Source organism: Dryobates pubescens, chromosome Z (genome assembly GCF_014839835.1).
Source record: "Dryobates pubescens isolate bDryPub1 chromosome Z, bDryPub1.pri, whole genome shotgun sequence".
Classification (NCBI taxonomy): domain Eukaryota; kingdom Metazoa; phylum Chordata; class Aves; order Piciformes; family Picidae; genus Dryobates; species Dryobates pubescens.
In genome coordinates, this window is record NC_071657.1 from 96,695,742 (window position 1) to 96,715,437 (window position 19,696).

Sequence of the window (19,696 nt, forward strand, 5' to 3'; positions counted from 1 at the left end):
ATCACCCTTGGGAGAAACACAGGACAGCATATGATGGTCATTAAAAAGAATTCTTATTCCTGTGCCTATCCTACACAAGTGTTAGGGCTAGTCTTCCTAGTTCCTATACCTTGCTTTTCTACCTGAATATCATTCATTATTTTAATTGTGACCATCTCTCTGGGTCTGACAGCTCCTGGTTTTGCTTTGTCCTTCATTCCTGTGTACATTATATCTATACCAGTTTTTTGGTTTAAAACCTTTATTATGACCTTACAGGCAGCCTCAAGTCAGCTTCCATCTCCAAGACATTACCTTTTCTAAATACATACTTCCATGTTAAATCCCTCAGAACCTTCTAGATATTTAAGTGGTGACAATTCTGAGGAGAGTAGCAGCAGTACAGCTAGCCACTGCCTCCACCTACATAGAATACATAGAATACATAGAATAAACCAGGTTGGAAGAGACCTTCAAGATCACTGCGTCCAACCCATCAACCAATCAAACACCACCCAAACAACTAACCCATGGCACCAAGCACCCCATCAAGTCTTCTCCTGAAAACCTCCAATGACGGCGACTCCACCACCTCCCCAGGCAGCCCATTCCAATGGGCAATCACTCCCTCTGTATAGAACTTCTTCCTAACATCCAGTCTGAACCTCCCCTGGCGCAGCCTGAGACTGTGTCCTCTTGTTCTGGTACTGGCTGCCTGGGAGAAGAGACCAACATCCGTCTCTCTACAACCTCCCTTCAGATAGTTGTAGAGAGTAATAAGGTCACCCCTGAGTCTCCTCTTCTCCAGGCTAAGCAACCCCAGCTCCCTCAGCCTCTCCTCGTAGGGCTTGTGTTCCAAACCCCTCACCAACTTTGTTGCTCTTAAAAGAAAACCAGACAGACAAGAGCTGCCCTTTACAAAGTTGTCCCTTTCATTTGTGAACAAAACTTTTTGCTGATGGCCACAGAATCAGAGTCCAGGCTGGGGTGTGGAAGCACTGCAGAGCTGCTTGCACCACTGTGTCAGGACAGATGTGGCTCTTCCACCTTAAAGGACCTCCTGTTTACAATACTGACTTTTGACTTCTTGAACACTGTAATGGTAGCTGTTGCAAAGTAGCTGTCACAAGGAGACAGAGGGATTAAGAAAGCTGCATAAACTTATAGTTAACACCAATTTAAACAATGATAAAATACATACAGTATTTGTATGAACATAATTTTTTTTAAGTTCAACAAAACAGCGGTTTTCTCCACTGGAGCACCTAACAGGCTTATGCATAGAAAAGCAGTACCTGCATTCTCAAATAGGTTAAAAAAATGTGTAGGACTTACTTTCTTGAAAATGCCTTCTCTCAGAAACAATAACAAGGACCCCTTTTGCATTGTTCTCCATTCACAGCATCATAGAGCAGACTAGAGACTAGAAGACACATCTGGTAATCACCCATCCCATCCCCTTGCTCAAAGCAGAGTCACATGGAACAGGCTGCCCAGGGCTGTGTCCTGTCAGGCTTTGAGCATCTTCAAAGATGGGGACACAACAATGGCTCTGAGCAACTTGTTACAATGTTTCACAAATTTCAGATTAGAAAAGCTATTTTCCAATGTTTAAGTAGAACTTCTGCATTTCAGTTTGTGCCTGCTGTCTCTTGCCCTTTCCTTTGGCATCACTGAGAGGAGCCTGACTCTGTCATCTTTATTCTCCTGTCAAGTGTTTATATGCATTGGAAAAGAAACCCTCTTGTCTTCTGCACACTAGTGGCTAACAGCCCTAGTTGTTAGCCTTCTGTAATTCTTTAATCAAATGCTCTAATTCTTTTAGGGTCTTTAAGGCCTTTTGCTGGACTCTGTCTTGTAGGTGCATGCCTTTCTTCTGCTCAGGAGCCCTAAGTTGGACACAGCAATGCCAATGTTTTAAGCACTGTCCTACAACAACTTTTCATATACAATTCCACGTATCACAAGGAGGTCAGTCTAGATGGTAGGATACAGATTTTGTTACTAAACTGATTTTAATTATCAGAGCTGCAGAAACAAACTACGTATGCCTTGGGGCATTCGAAGATGAGTCAAATATCTGCCAAATACAAGAGAGCCAGGACTGAGTCTGAGCATTGTGAACATGATTGCCTATTCTAATTGCTCAGGGTTTGCTCAGGGCTCCTCCATCCAGCTCTCTCCAAACCAATACCTGGACACGTGGCAGCAAGAAGACTGACTGCAAGAACCACTCCCAAAAGACAAGTCAGGTAAATTGTTATTGAGGAACACTAAACAATTGTGTTAGCTCTTCAGCAGGGGACTGTCAGGTTCAAGTACCATTGGCAGCACAACTCATAGTGCTTCTCAGATAGTTCACATCCAATCTTTGCCAATTTCCAGTTAGAAGCAGAGGGAGAAACTCAGAAACTGTCAAAATGATGCTATGAAATCTGATTTGGGCAGTCAAACACACCTAACAGGGAAGGAGTAGAGAAGCATGTTCTGAATTCAGCCCAGACATGATTAGCACGACTCACACTTGATTTCTTACCACCTACTCAAGAAGATTAAGTTTTAATTAATTACTGGTTTATAACTAATCTTTGTTCTCAAAGGAAATAAGCAATAGCCAGACTCATTCAGTTTCACATGCCTGTGAATTTACCTAGATGCCCATAATAAAACGATCTAGGCACAAACTTCTGGGCGTTTTTAGAACAATGTATCTTAAGAATGCAATACAGGCATGTCTTTGGAAACATCCTGTACCCAGTTTTTGATTTGCCAAAATGTTGTTTAAAACCGAGAGGCTGGAATTAAATTATGCTGCTGTAACTCCAGAGATGAGACAACATTTATGGATTCCATTTCTAAATATACTTTGCAATAGTAGTTCAGTTCTGGTTATCACATACCAAAGACAGCAATTGCTTTCTACCATTTAGAAAGCCTGGAGGAGTTGTTAACAGCATTGAGACTCTGCAAAATCAGCAGATGTGAACTAAGTTAAACAGAAAGCATTCTGGTTTTGATGGGAAAGGGGAGAAAAAAAAATCATTTCCTGCAGTGCTGCAGAGTCATAACATGATGGTTTATAACAAGTGTGTTCTAAGTAGAGACCTTTGTTATTAAATATTGCACCTACATCTATATAAACAACTACTTCCTGCCTTAGCAGACAGTTGATTGAATCAGCGTTTCTGCACTGTATCTCCTCCCTTTCACAGGAGACAACGGGACTGAATTCAGGCTTGCACTATTTCTCTTTCCCTTTTTGTTGTCTGTGTCTCTGAGCATAACTGCAGGCTCCTGTTTTAAAGATGTTCAATTCAAGCACCAATCACTATCATGCTGTGGACTGGCAGCCAAAACCATTCATTCATCAAATAATGCTCTCAAAGCCTTTAGCCATCTCCAATCAAAAAGTGATGAAGAGGAAAAGGCCTTCCAGTGAAGTGAAAAGTCACTCTTTGACACTGGGCCTGTTGCATCACTTGGACCTCAAGGACTGAAAATGTGCATATGTTAGGATTTCAGAAGTTCAGTTTGTATTCAGGACATACATGCTCTTAATTGCTTGCATTCATAAGCAACAGTATTTTAGAAATGGCCTAAACCCCAAGAAAACATCTAGTATATGAAGATGGGTGTTGCATGGTGTTATAAATGCAGTGAGCTAGGTCTGGGAGCTGAGCAAACATTTACTTTTTCAGTGAGTCTTTGCCAGTAAAATGTACTCAGCTAGTAAAAAGGCCCTAAAGACTTTATTTGAAACAGAACACACACACCCCCAACCAACACACTAGAGCAGCAAATGCCAAGGAAATGGGGAATTTTAAACAAATATCTATGATCCAGCAAGGAAGAATGAGTTTTAGAAAGTATCAGTAGGAAATGAAAGATAAAAATGAGGGTGTAGAGTGAAGATGAAGAAAGTTTGCAAGAATGAGAGCTGAAATTCTGTCATTCCTGCAGGCCAGAAGAGTCAAGGGGTTCACCGAAGGAACACTGGACTGCTGGGAGTCCAGACAAGATTACTTTGTGGAAGAAAAGATTTGGAGTAAAACCAAATGACTTGATTTGTTAAAAGCCCCAAGCAGAGAAAATAATTTTGAGCCAGAGCGAAGTTTAGCTGTGCTAAGGTTTTTAGGACTATGAATAAAACAAACAACAAACTCCCAACAAAGAAAGAAAGAAAGAAACAAACAAACAAAACCACAACAAAACAAAGCAAAACCAGATCAAAAAAATCAAACCCAACCAACCAAATACTAAAACCACCACAGTTAGATCACTGGCTTCATCTTTATGACCTGTTGATGCACTACAGGGAGCTGAGTAAGAAGATCCCTGGAACCTTTTGTTTTCCTGGGAGCTGCACGTATCCACAGTACGCTAACATATTTCTATCTAAAATAAATACTTGGGAAATGCTGGGCCTTGAGAATATTTCCAAAGAGCAGATCAGCAGTTTTGTCAGTGAGATATATCTTGGGAAACATCATAACTCTGGAAAATGGAGCAGTTGTGCCCAAATGGTAGGTGGCCATGCATGGTTCTGGGATATTCAGCCAAACAGATATGCAGAGGTGAATCAAATCATTAGAGGGGGAGAATGATGCCTGCCATGGAAGTGTGCCCAGGCAGCCAGGAGGGCCAATGGCATGTGGCCTGCATTAGGAACAGTGTGGCCAGCAGGAGCAGGGAGGTCATTCTGCCCCTGTACACTGCACTGGTTAGGCCGCACCTTAAGTACTGTGTCCAGTTCTGGGCCCCTCAGTTTAGGAAGGAGGTTGACTTGCTGGAGCGTGTCCAGAGAAGGGCAACAAGGTTGGTGAGGGGCTTGGAGCACAAGCCCTATGAGGAGAGCCTGAGGGAGCTGGGGTTGCTTAGCCTGGAGAGGAGGAGACTCAGGGGTGACCTTATTGCTCTCTACAACTACCTGAAGGGAGGTTGTAAACAGGAGGATGTTGGTCTCTTCTCCCAGGCAACCAGTACCAGAACAAGAGGACACAGTCTCAGGCTGCGCCAGGGGAGGTTTAGGCTGGAGGTTAGGAGGAAGTTTTACACAGAGAGAGTGATTGCCCATTGGAATGGGCTGCCCGAGGAGGTGGTGGGGTCGCCGTTGCTGGCTGTGTTCAGGACGAGGCTTGACAGGATGCTTGGTTGCATGGTTTAGTTGATTAGGTGGTGTCGGATGATAGGTTGGACACGATGATTGTGAAGGTCTCTTCCAACCTGGTTTATTCTATTCTATTCTATTCTATTCTATTCTATTCTATTCTATTCTATTCTATTCTATTCTATTCTATTCTATCACCACTGACACTGCTAAACCACTGTCACAAACTAGAGCAGCTGATACATTTGACTTTTGGACAGTGAAGAGCGCTTGCACATTTTTGAATAGTCACCAATTTGCAAAGTAAGGAAAAGCATCTCAGAAGAATTTTATACCATTATAAATGTGCTTTATAGATTTACAGACCACAAAAACAAAGAAATTAAAAAAAAAATTCCTTCAAAGCCTGGGCAACTTGGCAGCCTTGGAAAGTTTCTCATGTGAGCATTTTAGAACTTTCTTTTACCATAGAACACAACTTCTGCTGAATCTTTGCCCATTTTTGGTATGCCAGTTTGCCCAGAAGACAGCACAGAGTTTAGCTCTATTCTGCAAATCAGTCATTGTGGATTTTGAAAATATTCCTACAGATCTGTAAATTTCTTTCCCCTTTTTTTTTCCTTATTAGGCAGGAGGAAATGCAAATAGAACAATCTCCTTTCCCCCCAGCTGAGCATGCTTAAGTCTCAGAGTACACGTTACTTCCTCCCCATGGTTTTATTTGACTTCTTGAGGTCAGGACAAATGCAGCAGCCAGATGCCCAGCATCCCAGCAACTACAATCCTTACTAAAAATTAAATGTCTTTAGCAAACATTAGACCCAGCATGACCTTCCTGATGTTCCCTCCCTTGTGTTACAAGGGTTAGCACCTCTTCCTGCCATGTGCCTTTATCTATTTAGTTAACGTAACCAAATATAAATAAAAACAGTCCTGCAGAGCCTGCATTTATTCTGTGTTTCTATATAGCTCTGTTTCTATATAGCTCTGAAGACTTTCCCCTTCCTGCCTGTCCATTTAAACCATGGCTCTGCAAGCAGCAGAGCCAATCTGATAGGTTGCTGCAGCAGGTGAAGGGCAACCTGCTCTTAGCCTGGAGCTCTGACACTGCCATACACAGATAAAACCAAGCTGAGGGTTTGGAGGGGTTAATAGATGAATTTAATTGCTTGGGGAGAAGTTGTCACAAAGTAAGAGGAGAAACAAAGCATTGCTTTTGGGGTCAGTGAGCTGTTGGGTTGCCTGGCCCCTCTTCACAGTAGGTTACCATCAAACTCCTGGTCAGATGAAGGACATTGTCTCGCTACATTGAGACTACTTTATTTACTACACTTGGGACAGAGTGTCTGGAAAGACTGGGCATGATGGTTGACAGCCATATGAACAGGAGACAGCAGTATGCTCAGGTGGCCAAGAAGGCCAACAGCATCCTGGCCCTTATCAGGAATAGTGTGGCCAGCAGGAACAGGGAAGTGATTGCACTCAGGTACTCAGCACTGATGAGGCCACACCTCGAATACTGTTTTCAGTTTTGGGCCCCACGCTACAGGAAAGACATTGAATTACTGAAGCATGTCCAGAGATAGGCAACAAAGCTGATGAAGTATCTAGAAAACAAGTTGTACGAGGAACAGCTGAGGGAACTGGGTTGTTTAATTTGGAGAAGAGGAAGCTAAGGGGAGACCTCATTTCCCTCTACAGCTACCTGAAAGTTCTAGTAACATGGGGTATCAGGTGGGGACAAGAGGAAATGGCCTGAAATTGTGCCAGGAGAGGTTTAGATTGGATATTAGGAAAAATTCCTTTGCTGAAGGGTTGGTCAAGCATTGGAATAGGTTGCCCAGGGGGGTGGTAGAGCCACCATCCCTGGATGCATTCACAAAATGTGTGGACATGGCACTTTGGCACATGATTTAATGGTCATAATGGTCTTGGGTTGATGGTTGGACTTGATGGAAGCTTTTTCCCACAGAAACGATTACATGACTCTGTGATTCTATGATTCTTTGATATACAGACTTTGGAGGAGGGACAGGGATGGTCAATATGCTGTACAGAACACTGGTGAGCTAAGTGGTGATCTGAAATCCTCAAATCAAGAGCAAAGTAGCCAGAAGATGCTCCTCAGACAAAGATGTCTTTAACAAATAAACACTCTGTGGGCATGCAAGAGGGCAAACTATGAAGACCTTATGGTCTCCTCTGGCCCTTTACAAGTACATTCTACCCTTTAAAAAAAAAAAGTGCTGCAGAAAAAAACCCTTTGCCCTTTACTCAAACAACTGAAGACCAACCCTGAAGTACCTTCAATTACGTTTCAATCAGAAGTTACTCTCCTAGGTCTGCTTTTTTCTTTCCCACCCAACCTAAGTAACTATTGGAAAACTTTTGAGTTTAGATATTGCATAAACAGTGGGTAAATGGAGCTGCTCTTGGATCTTGGCATGAGACCAGGATGAGATCAGATTTGCTGCAATAACAAAAACTGTCACAATTTAGAAAACGATTCAACAGTGGCAACTGTATAACCACAACACTGACTGCATGCAAAGGCAGCTGTACCACAAGAGTCAGGGCATTTATTTTCTTACTCTTTCTTCAACTCTTTATGCACCACCATTGCCATGGGAATGATCAGATACCCCGGGCTGGAACTAAGCATGTGACTGAAATTGCTCTGTTCAAGATTTAACTGAAAAATACTTTCTACTGTAAGGATGATGTGAAATCAGTCTTCAAATTGTCTTCTACCCAGAAACACAGTGAAAAGAATTCTTCAGCATTAAGCTCTTCATCTTTCTCTGGCTGGCACTGCTCTATCTACTTTCTAGGGTCCAAATCTAAATACACTATTCACAATTTCTGTAAAGCCCCACTGTGGCTAGGAAAGAATTCACTTATACCTCCCTATCCCTGCCCGACAGGCAAGCATGGTGCCAGCATTGTACTTTGCGCTTCCTAGCAGCCTTGTGATTTCAGTTCGTTGTGTGTCTTGCTTGTTTGTTTGTTTTGTGGGTTGTTTTTCTTTGTTGTTTATTTGGGTTTTGTTAGTTAGTTTTGGTTGGTTGGTTGGTTGGGACTTTTTGATTTGGTTTGGCTTGGGTTTTTTCCCTGGTTTTGTTTGTTTGTTTAATTGGCTCTGATGCTTCAGTCCCTCCCAACCCCCAATTTCTGGATGAACATGGTGTCATTAGGTACGTATGGGCCTCCAGATGTTTCCATTCAATGTCCTAGCACAGCATTGAGCCCTAAAGCTGCAAGCAGGCAGAATAGTGTGAGTCACTGTGAAAGGACAGGAGCACGAGGGCAGTTTAAAATAGTTTCTTTCTCCCTAGAGTGGTTCTTTCCCAAGGCCAGCTGCTGCGTCAACCTGAAAAAGGCAGCAAGAAGTTCTTTCAGTTTGGGCTTTGTGTCTTCATAGTCCATATTTCTTTGGTGCCCTTTTCCCCTGCCCTGGCTTTATTTTTCAGTTGTCTTTTCCTGAATTTTATCTTTTTCTTCATTCTTTGTTTCCTTATTGCCAATGTTTTGACAATGAGAGTTCTTTTATAGCAGGAGCCATGCCCAAGCCTGTACATGAATGATAGGCAAATGTGCTTGCCCTATGCTGTGCTTTCTCAGGTGAACACATGGAGACTCCAGCAAGGATGAGGACAATAAGGCATGCTATATGGACCTAAGGTCCTTGCTGGTCAAAATGCTTATTGATTGCAGAAAGAGTTGGTGGCTGTATGAATCATTATGGTTCTTTGTGGTTCATTGTGGTTCTTTTGCATGGAAGCAATGGTTGAGTTGAATGTACTTGAGTTAAATGTTACATTCACCTGATTAATTAAGGGGGCATAACTGGGGGAAAAAATAATCTACTGTAAAGAAGATTAAAATTTTTACTATATTTTTACTATACTTATGGAGGTCAGTCAAGCATGGAGTGGCAAAGTAAGAACTCATTCTACTCTGTACATAATTTCCTTATTCTGGATTACATCAGCTCTTATCCGTATACAAATAATGAACCTGACACACCACAGCTAATGCTCTGCCAAATGCTGAATTCATCCAGAGTCAGATATGTGTGCTATACCCATGCCATTTCAAACATTTATCTGCATGACATTTCACAGTGGTTTAACATCATATTGTTCAAGCTGCAGTGTGATCAGGATGACTGCTTCCCGTGATGGATAGCGTAAAACCAGCTTACTCTGCAATACACCTGGCTCTGACCCAGAAAGGGGTTTTAGGAACCATACACAGCCAGCACAAACACTGAAGTTGGAATTATGTCTCCCAGGGCTCTATTCCTGGGCTTCTTGGTCCTTGACCTCTTGTATCAGGACTCTTCCTGTCCTGGTAGAAGGGCTACAGGATGAAAAAAAGAACACACAAACAAACAAAAAGCAACCAACCAAAACCCAAAGAATAATTTTAAAAAACCCAACTAAACCAAACAAAACAAAACCACAAACAAACAAAAAACCAACCAAACAAACAAAAAACCAAACCACCAAACCAAACCAAAACCCAGACAAACAACAGGCCCTTTATTTCTCTTATCTTTTTATTGCAAGACTTTCTGCATTGCTCTGCACAGCACTATTTGCTGATGGACATATCCTCTTAGGAGAAGGGAAGGAATTCTCTTCTTACAGGGCCTTGAACATCATGACTCTCTAGCCACTGTGCTCTCTCCCAAGAGGGATACCTGGATCTGTAGGAGAGCCAGGCCAGCAGGAATGCAGCACTGGGCTAAGCATGGCTCCCCCTGGGGTGCTGGACTGCAGCCTTATGGGTGCTGAGCAGAGGGAGTCACCCTTGTTTCTTCTAGCTAGGGGAGAGGGACAGGAGAAAATCTGTAAGAGTGAGCCAAGTACTGTGTGTGACCACCCATGGGAAGACTCAGAAGAGCCCAGAGGGCCATCCAGCAATGTTGCCAATTGTCCTACAGGCACACAGGGAGATATGAGGTGTTATGCAGTGGACCTTCTTGCTGTATGTATCTGGAAATATCTGCCATGGCCAGAGAGACCTGACCACGGCCCTGGGAAGACACAGATGAGGCTTTAGTGACTGGTAGGAAACACTGGTGACAGTCACAAGACAAGAGATGGGGGGATGGGAGGATAGAGTGGGCAGCAGTGGCGTAGTGGTATCCCCTTATGTAGGTGTTGGCTCCACAGCTCTGGGCAAGCACCATGGGTAAGGATGGCCTGTCATAACATCTTTGAGCAATGGGCTTTGACGTCACTGAGTTCCCTCAAGGAAGGGGTTCAAATGTAACCTCAAGGGGTGGACTCTGATGTCACCTAGTGACCAGGCATTCCTCTCTGCCTATATTCAGGCACTGGTTCTTACCCAGACAGCTCATGTCCACACTCCATCTGAGAGAGTTTGTGAGGTTTGGAGTGCTGAGTGGCAGCTTTGATGGTGGTAGCTGTGCTCAGGAAGATGCCAAAGCCCAGCACCACTGGAGGATTTTCCCTGACCCTGCAAGGTTCAGGCAGCCAGGGCACCCACGGGGAAGGCTTGAAGAAACAGAGGTGAGCTGGGCAGGGAGGGCACTCTGAGGAGCTGTTTCCTTTTTTGAGGGACCCGAGCAATTCCTCCACCTCTCTCCGGGCCAGATAATGACCATGGCCTCTCACTATTTTCTAGCAAGACACCTGCTGCTAGTGAGAAGGAGGTGCTGGACATCCCTAGCTCCCAGGAGCCCACTGCAGTAAATGGAGGCCATGGCCACAGAACTGGACAACTGCTGTCCTATATGCCTGGTCAGATGGGAGAAGGCCAGTTATGTGATGCCATGCTTCCACAAGTTCTGCATCAAGACTACATGCATCCTCTGCAAAAGGAGGATCATCATTATGCATGCAGTGCAGGCAGATAACAGCTTTGAGGAGCATGTTGTCACACCATGTGCAGCACCACCTGCCACCACCAGCCAGGGAGGAGGAGCTCCTGCCTATCCATCTGCCCCCCAACCTGCAGCAGCACAGCCACAGCCTGTGGGGATGGGGTCATCTTGCTTCCCTCTTTGCTTTTGTTCACATGCTGCAGGACACAAGTTAAGAGAGATCGGCATGCTGCTACCCTCAAGCTGCTCTTGCAGGTCTGGCCTTGGCACTGGCATTTCTTCTCTGCTTGGGAAGGACCTGTCTTTAGCAGATGGTTGCCAACAGTGGCCCAGTGCCCCTCACCATGACTCCCCACAAATGCTTTCTGCAAGGCTTTCCCCAGCCCAGCTCCTTTCTGCTGCGAGTGAACACGCAGAAATGGCAACATGTCCTCTCCCTGCTGCCCAACATGTCTTCTCCCCTTTTTGTGCAGCTGTGCCCCTCTCATCATCTCTACAAGAGTGTCATACAGCAGAAGGCTGTGGATTTAGCTTTTCTTAACTTTAACAAGACCTTTGATACTCTCTCTCACAATATCTTTCTGTACAAGTCGCCCTTAGGAGCATCCTTACTCATTCTTGGAGCATCCTTTTATGTGGTTAACTTTTCAACACATAATTCAGTTCCTGGGAGTCTCATGGAACTGTATTATGTACTTAAATTTTAATTTGTGCTGAAGTGATTTTTTTGAAGAGTAAGGAGATCATGTCTATTTCAAATAAAGCAGTGGAGGTCTTGGCTGAGTCAGGGATAACTCCAGAGTTAGCCCAGTGAAATTGGTGGCTCCAGTGTCACTGAAAACAGAGAGAAGGCAGAGAAGATGTAGGCCCTTTTCCTTTTGTCTCAATCTGTTAATGCCAGCAAAATCTGGGGTACTTAAAAAAAAAAAAAAAGCCACAATTATTTAAACATTATTTATGGGATAAGAGAAACCAGGACAGCAGGCCAGTTAAGCAAATGCCTTTCATAAAAGACACTGCATAAAAAGGTAGAGTATGAAATGGATTCTGGGTTTCTTCTCCCATCACTTCAAAATTATTCTAAGTGCTCCATCAGGCAAGAGAAAAGAAAATTAGGATAGATTGATATGGTCATTTAGTTTGAGCAACTCGTGTTTTTGATCACAGGAGCATCAAAATACTGTGTTTTATTTACGAATAAGACAAGCCTTTTCCAGCTTGCTTCCTGGTAAAAAGGCAGCATTCAAGACATAGAAGTCCTTTGTGTCATGTGTAGTTCTCATTGTTCTGGGAAACGTTGACTGATGCCTACTGTATACTGAATGCTTTGTTTCAAGCTTGCAGAAGTTGTTCTTAGATGCTTCCCCACAATGTTCCTGCAGTTGTGTTGAACAAGCACTTAAAACTCAGAGCACATATTTGTAGCAAAACCCAAGAATACATGGCTGTATGTCAAATGCTACTGAACATCATAGCCTGCCCCAGTCCTGGGAGGAGAGAATTTCTTCAATTACCAACAGAAGCCTGAATAACAGAAATCTGTGATTTAGGAATGTAAATACTTTTCCACCCCAGTACTGAGTACCTGTAAATAGTTTTGTTTCAGAGATGTTCCAGAAATACAGTTATATGTATTTCAGAGCTGCTTGCAAGTGATAGTCAAAACACCTCTTGCTCTGGTGTGATGCAAAATTTTGTCCATTTACATAAACTGCAAGATTATTATTATGAAAGTGAAGCCAGCCAGGTTGGGAAAATCCCACTTAAAGCCCACTGTGTGCATCATCCACAGGAGCAGTTCATGAAAATTTCTGCTCTTCATTCTAGCATACACTCAGCAGTCAGCATGGAAACCATTGAGCCCTTGGTATGTCCTTTGGCTCTATCTTCAGACAGTATGTTCACTGTGATGCTCTCTAAGCAAGAGTTTGAGTATCCTTTCCTCTTCCATGAGTGTCTAGGAAACTCACTGCATTGTTTGCTGAACCTGTATCAGGCTCAGAGGTATGACTGTATGTGATAATTACTGTGCCTGCTGCTTTTTCTTTGGTCATTTTAACAGCAGAAATTTAATTTGGAACAACAAGTAATTTCACCCCCTCTCAGAATTTACATTAGAAGTTCAATGATTTAGAGTCCACCAACTTCAGTGTCATAATTTCTATAAATACATTAACACCAAAGTCTATTTTTTTATAGTGAAATTATAGGACAGTTTCTAGATTGACAATGAAAATATTTAGTTGTCATAAAATAGCAGTGTGATGTTGACATCAATTTCCAATAGCCAAAGTTTCACTGTTCTTGTGATGAAATGGAGTGATGCTTGAAGCTTTAACCCCATGAACTTCGTCTGTGAGAGATGCAACACTAGACTGTCCTGTTTGTGGTCTCACTTGAATAAAACTATGTCTAGTTGAAACAATTTTGGATGAGTTCTGGGTCCCATCCTGTTCAATACCTTTATGGATGATCTGGATGAGGGGACTGAGTCAGTCATTAGTAAATTTGCAGATGACACCAAGATGGGAGCAGGTGTTGATGGGTTAGAGGATAGAAGTTGGTGAGGGGTTTGGAACATAAGCCCTACGAGGAGAGGCTGAGGGAGCTGGGGTTGCTTAGCCTGGAGAAGAGGAGACTCAGGGGTGACCTTATTACTCTCTACAACTACCTGAAGGGAGGTTGTAGACAGACGGATGTTGGTCTCTTTTCCCAGGCAAGCAGTACCAGAACAAGAGGACACAGTCTCAGGCTGCGCCAGGGGAGATTCAGGCTGGATGTTAGAAAAAAGTTCTATACAGAAAGAGTGATTGCCCATTGGAATGGGCTGCCTGGGGAGGTGGTGGAGTCGCCATCACTGGAGGTTTTTAGGAGAAGACTTGACAGGGTGCTTGGTGCCGTGGGTTAGTTGTTTGGGTGGTGTTGGATTGGTTGATGGGTTGGACGCGATGATCTTGAAGGTCTCTTCCAACCTGGTTTATTCTATGTATTCTATGTATTCTATGTAAGGGCTCTCCAAAGGGACCTTGACAGGCTGGACAGATGGGCAGAGTCCAACATGATGGCAGTCAACAAGTCCAAGTGCCAGATACTGCACTTTGGTCACAACAACCCCATGAAGAGCTACAGGCTGGGGTCAGAGTGGCTGGAGAGCAGCCAGACAGAAAGGGACCTGGGGGTACTGGTTGGCAGCAGCTGAACATGAGCTAGCAGGGTGCCCAGGTGGCCAAGAAGGCCAATGGCATCCTGGCTTGCATCAAGAACAGTGTGGCCAGCAGGAACAGGAAAGTCATTGTGCCCCTGTACTCTGCACTGGTTAGGCCACACCTTGAGTCCTATGTCCAGTTCTGGGCCCCTCAATTTAAGAAGGACATTGAGGTACTTGAATGTGTCCAGGGAAGGGCAGCGAGGCTGGTGAGAGGCCTTGAGCACAAGCCCTGTGAGGAGAGGCTAAGGGAGCTGGGATTGTTTAGCCTGGAGAAGAGGAGGCTCAGGGGAGACCTTATTGCTCTCTCCAACTACCTGAAGGGTAGTTGTGGAAGGGGTTGGTCTCTTCTCCCAGGCAGTCAGCACCACAAGAGGACTCAGTCTCAAACTGCATCAAGGGAAGTTTAGGCTGGAGGTGAGGAGAAAGTTCTTCACAGAGAGAGTTGTTAGCCATTGGAATGTGCTGCCCAGGGAGGTGGTGGAGACACCGTCCCTGGGAGGTGTTCAAGAAGGGATTGGACGTGGCACTTGGTGCCATGGTTTAGTAGTCATGAGGTCTTGGGTGACAGGTTGGACTTGACGATCCTTGAGGTATTTTCAAACCTTATTGATTCTATGATTCGGTTTCTGGAGAATTCACATCATGGAAAATGTGACAGCAGACAATTTCTGCAAATATTCCTCTTTTTCCTTTCCTTTCCTTTCCTTTCCTTTCCTTTCCTTTCCTTTCCTTTCCTTTCCTTTCCTTTCCTTTCCTTTCCTTTCCTTTCCTTTCCTTTCCTTTCCTTTCCTTTCCTTTCCTTTCCTTTCCTTTCCTTTCCTTTCCTTTCCTTTCCTTTCCTTTCCTTTCCTTTCCTTTCCTTTCCTTTCCTTTCCTTTCCTTTCCTTTCCTTTCCTTTCCTTTCCTTTCCTTTCCTTTCCTTTCCTTTCCTTTCCTTTCCTTTCCTTTCCTTTCCTTCCCTTCCCTTCCCTTCCCTTCCCTTCCCTTCCCTTCCCTTCCCTTCCCTTCCCTTCCCTTCCCTTCCCTTCCCTTCCCTTCCCTTCCCTTCCCTTCCCTTCCCTTCCCTTCCCTTCCCTTCCCTTCCCTTCCCTTCCCTTCCCTTTCCTTTCCTTCCCTTTCCTTCCCTTTCCTTCCCTTTCCTTCCCTTTCCTTTCCTTTCCTTCCCTTTCCTTCCCTTTCCTTCCCTTTCCTTTCCTTTCCTTTCCTTTCCTTTCCTTTCCTTTCCTTTCCTTTCCTTTCCTTTCCTTTCCTTTCCTTTCCTTTCCTTTCCTTTCCTTTCCTTTCCTTTCCTTTCCTTTCCTTTCCTTTCCTTTCCTTTCCTTTCCTTTCCTTTCCTTTCCTTTTTTTCCCTAATCAAGTGGCTTTCCATACAGTATTGCAAAGTTAACATGCAGTGAAGAGTGGTCTTTGCTTAACAGACAAATTCACAATTGTCAAGAACTGAAATCAGACTCTACCATCCCCACCTCCCATTCCTTTGCACATACTAGACTTTGAGGCAAACAAGACCACATGGGGCAAAACAAGGACAGTCGTGAAGGACAGACAAATAAACCAACCTTTACCAAACCTCTTCAGGTAACATAAGGCTATCTGGCATGTGAGAACATTTGCTTCATCAAGGTTATCTGTGTAAGGGCTTTTTCCATGTAAGCTTGATAATATCTAAAGCAGGGAGTAATAAACAAAGACAGGTATATCACCTGGTAGATGAGGCATAATGGAGATCATTCCAAAGACCAAAAACTTTGAATCACTAATTGGTGGTCCCTTGAGAAACCCTGAGCATATCTTTGGAAAGACCAACCCAGAGTTTGTAAAACAAGAGAAACATGAGTATCTAGGGTGCTTGAGACCAACATGTGGGATGATGCAAAATTTATTATGGAATGTTTAGGGAAAAGGATGAGGGGGAAAGGCAGCAGGACCTGCAGAGCTACTCATATGTAAAACAGGGCTGTGGGTATACTTGTTTGAGCCTTGGTCCTGCTTCCTGCAGACTTTTCCATCTTCTGATTTAGTTGTTTCCTGTCACTGCCCAGATGTAAGACTGCCCACTCTCACAAGCAAGCCCCCTACAGAAAAACTGGGAGAGTAACACAACAAAACCCCTAGGTTTTTTTAATGAAATTACTACAATGTACAAATACCTTAGCCTATTTCACAGAAAAACACAGCAAAAACAGGAGCAGCACCAGAAGCCAGCAAGAAAATTACTCCCACACCGTCCAATCCCACAGGCAGCCCAGAGGGAAAACTAACACCCCAAACCCAGAAACCAGAAGCAACAACCAGAAAATGGAAGCCTCTCATAATACAATCCAAACTGCAGGCCCCGAGACACTTTGCTCTGACCTGCACTTTCATTTTAAAGCTGATATGATGCCAGTATAGTATTGAATACTCATCCACAGATTCAACAGACTAAACCCATGATGCTCTCTTTCTGCATCATTTCACTCCTTATCCCATGTGTGTGAACTGCAAAGACTAAGTGCCAGGTGCAAGGGAGACCAGCAGGGCTGGTTTTGGTGCCAGCTGCTGGAGCCACAGCAGGGGTGCAGGTACCCCAGGTGGTGTGAGACACTGAGTGAGAGATCCAGTGACAGCTAAGAGAGTGTGTAGTTGTCAAACCAGAGAGTGTTGTGTGTGTGCATCTGTGCACCGCTGCCTGCCTGTGTCTGTGTGTCCATGTATCACAGTATCACAGTATAACTAAGGTTGGAACAGACCTCGAGGATCATTGAGTCCAACCTGTCTCCACAGACCTCACAACTAGACCATGGCACCAAGTGCCACGTCCAATCTCCTCTTGAAGACCTCCAGGGACGGTGACTCCACTACCTCCCTGGGCAGCACATTCCAGTGACGAACGACTCGCTCAGTGAAGAACTTTCTCCTCACCTCGAGTCTAAACCTCTCCTGGCACAGCTTGAGACTGTGTCCCCTTGTTCTGGTGCTCGTTGCTTGGGAGAAGAGACCAACCCCTTCCTGGCTACAACCACCTTTCAGGTAGTTGTAGAGGGCAATGAGGTCACCCCTGAGCCTCCTCTTCTCCAGGCTAAACAATCCCAGCTCCCTCAGCCTCTCCTCACAGGGCTGTGCTCAAGGCCTCTCCCCAGCCTTGTTGCCCTTCTCTGGACACATTCAAGTGTCTCAATGTCCTTCTTAAACTGAGGGGCCCAGAACTGGACACAGGACTCAAGATGTGGCCTAACCAATGCAGAGTACAGGGGCACAATGACCTCCCTGCTCCTGCTGGCCACACTGTTCCTGATGCAGGCCAGGATGCCATTGGCCCTCTTGGCCACCTGGGCACACTGCTGGCTCATGTTTAGGTGGGTGTCAATCAGCACCCCCAGGTCCCTCTCTGTTTGGCAGCTCTCCAGCCACTCTGACCCCAGCCTGTAGCTCTGCATGGGGTTGCTGTGGCCAAAGTGCAGCACCCGGCACTTGGACTTGTTAAATGCCATCCCGTTGGACTCTGCCCATCTGTCCAGTTGGTCGAGGTCCCTCTGCAGAGCCTTTCCACCCTCTAACTGACCAACATCTGCTCCTAACTTGGTGTCATCTGCAAACTTGCTGGTGACTGACTCAACCCCCTCATCCATATCATCAATGAAGATGTTAAAGAGGATGGGGCCCAGCACTGATCCCTGGGGGATGCCACTGGTGCCTGGCTGCCAGCTGGATGTGGCACCATTCACCACCACTCTCTGGGCTCGGCCCTCCAGCCAGTTCCTAACCCAGCACAGAGTGCTGCTGTCCAAGCCACGAGCTGACAGCTTAGCCAGCAGTTTGCTGTGGGGGACGGTGTCAAAGGCCTTGCTGAAGTCCAGGCAGACCACATCCACAGGCTGCCCCACACCCACCAGGCAGTCACCTGATCATAGAAGGAGATCAGATTGGAGAGGCAGGACCTGCCCTTCCTAAATCCATGTTGGCTGGGCCTGAGCCCTTGGCCATCCTTCAGGTGCGCAGTTATTGCCGCCAGGATCATCTGCTCCATCACTTTCCCTGGCACTGAGGTCAGGCTGACTGGCCTGGAGTTTCCAGGTTCCTCCATCCGACCCTTCTTGTGGATGGGGACCACACTGGCCAGTTTCCAGTCATCTGGGACCTCTCCAGTGAGCCAGGACTGGTGGAAAATGCTGGAGAGCGGCTTGGCCAGCTCATCTGCCAGCTCTCTTAGCACCCTAGGATGGATCCCATCCAGTCCCATGGACTTGTGAGTGTCCAAGTGGCTCAGCAGATCCTGAACTAATTCCTCATGGATTACCAGGGCATCACACTGCTCCCCGACCCCATCAGGACCCAGCAGGTCAGGTGCAGTAGAAGTTGCCCCATGATCAAAGAAGCCAAAGTTCTGCTGCTGGCACCATTCCCTGAGCCAATTGTTGATGGTATGGGTTCTCCCATTCCTCTCAGTGCACACCCCTGCCACTGAGGGAACTGAGCAGAGCACCACTTGAGCTCCTGCCCCATTGATCAACTGTCCAAGGGCCCTGAACTCCTTCTTAATTGCCCTGGTGCCCTTCTTGTCAATTTTGTCACTCCCAGCTTGTATTACCAGCAGAGGGTAATAGTCAGAGGGCTGGATTAACTTTGGGAGTCTCCTTGAGATGTCCCTTACCTGTGCCCCGGGTAGGGAGCAGACCTCCCTGTGGGATGGGTCGGGATGACATATGGGTCCCTCAGTAGCCCCCAGGAGAGAGTCCCCAACAACTGTAACCCTTCTCCTCTTCTTTGTGGAGCTGCTCGTTAGAGCTGGCGGTGGCCGCATGGCCTTAGTCTCCCCTCTGGATGGCTGCTCCTCAGCCCTCTCATCCCCACTGCCCTCGGCCTGCAGGGCCTCATACTTATTATTCAAGGGCAGTGGAGGAGGAGGAGAGGGCCGGGGTGGATTTCTCTTGCCACCCCTGGCAGGGACCTGTATCCATCCCTCTCCGTTTCCAGGGACCCTTCCCTCAGCAGGGGAGATCTGCAGAGCCTTCTCCCACAAATCTAACTCCCTTTCACTTTCCCTTATTGTCCTTAGCCTAGACACCTCCTCCTTCAGCTCGGCCACTTTGTCCTTCAGCTCTGCCACCAGGCTGAGGAGGAAGTTCACCTGCTCACACCTGACACAGGTGTCCTCTCTCTCCCCCTCCATTCCAAGTGCCAGGCTGAAGCACTCTCTGCAGCTGGCAGCCTGGACTCCAGCATGCTGGTGAAGCAACTCTGTCTGGGTAGATGCAGTTTTTCTACCTGTTGTCCGAGTGCCAGCCATGGTGCAGTGTTTGAGTGAAAACAAAACAGCTGATCAGCTCTGGAGCCAAAATGGCACCGCACACACAGCCCAGGCGGGATTGAAACCTCCCGCCGCTGACATCAGGCTCCCGTTCCCACGCACACTCGAGAGAGCGCGACCCTGCCGGAACTCCTGCCCACCAGGAGTGCTCCTGACCCGCAAAACCCCGAAAGCAAGGCGAAAAGCCGACCAGAAAGCTCACAAACCAAGCGGAGCGGTCCCGAAGCAGCGGTGCCGATCGGCTATCGAACCAAAATG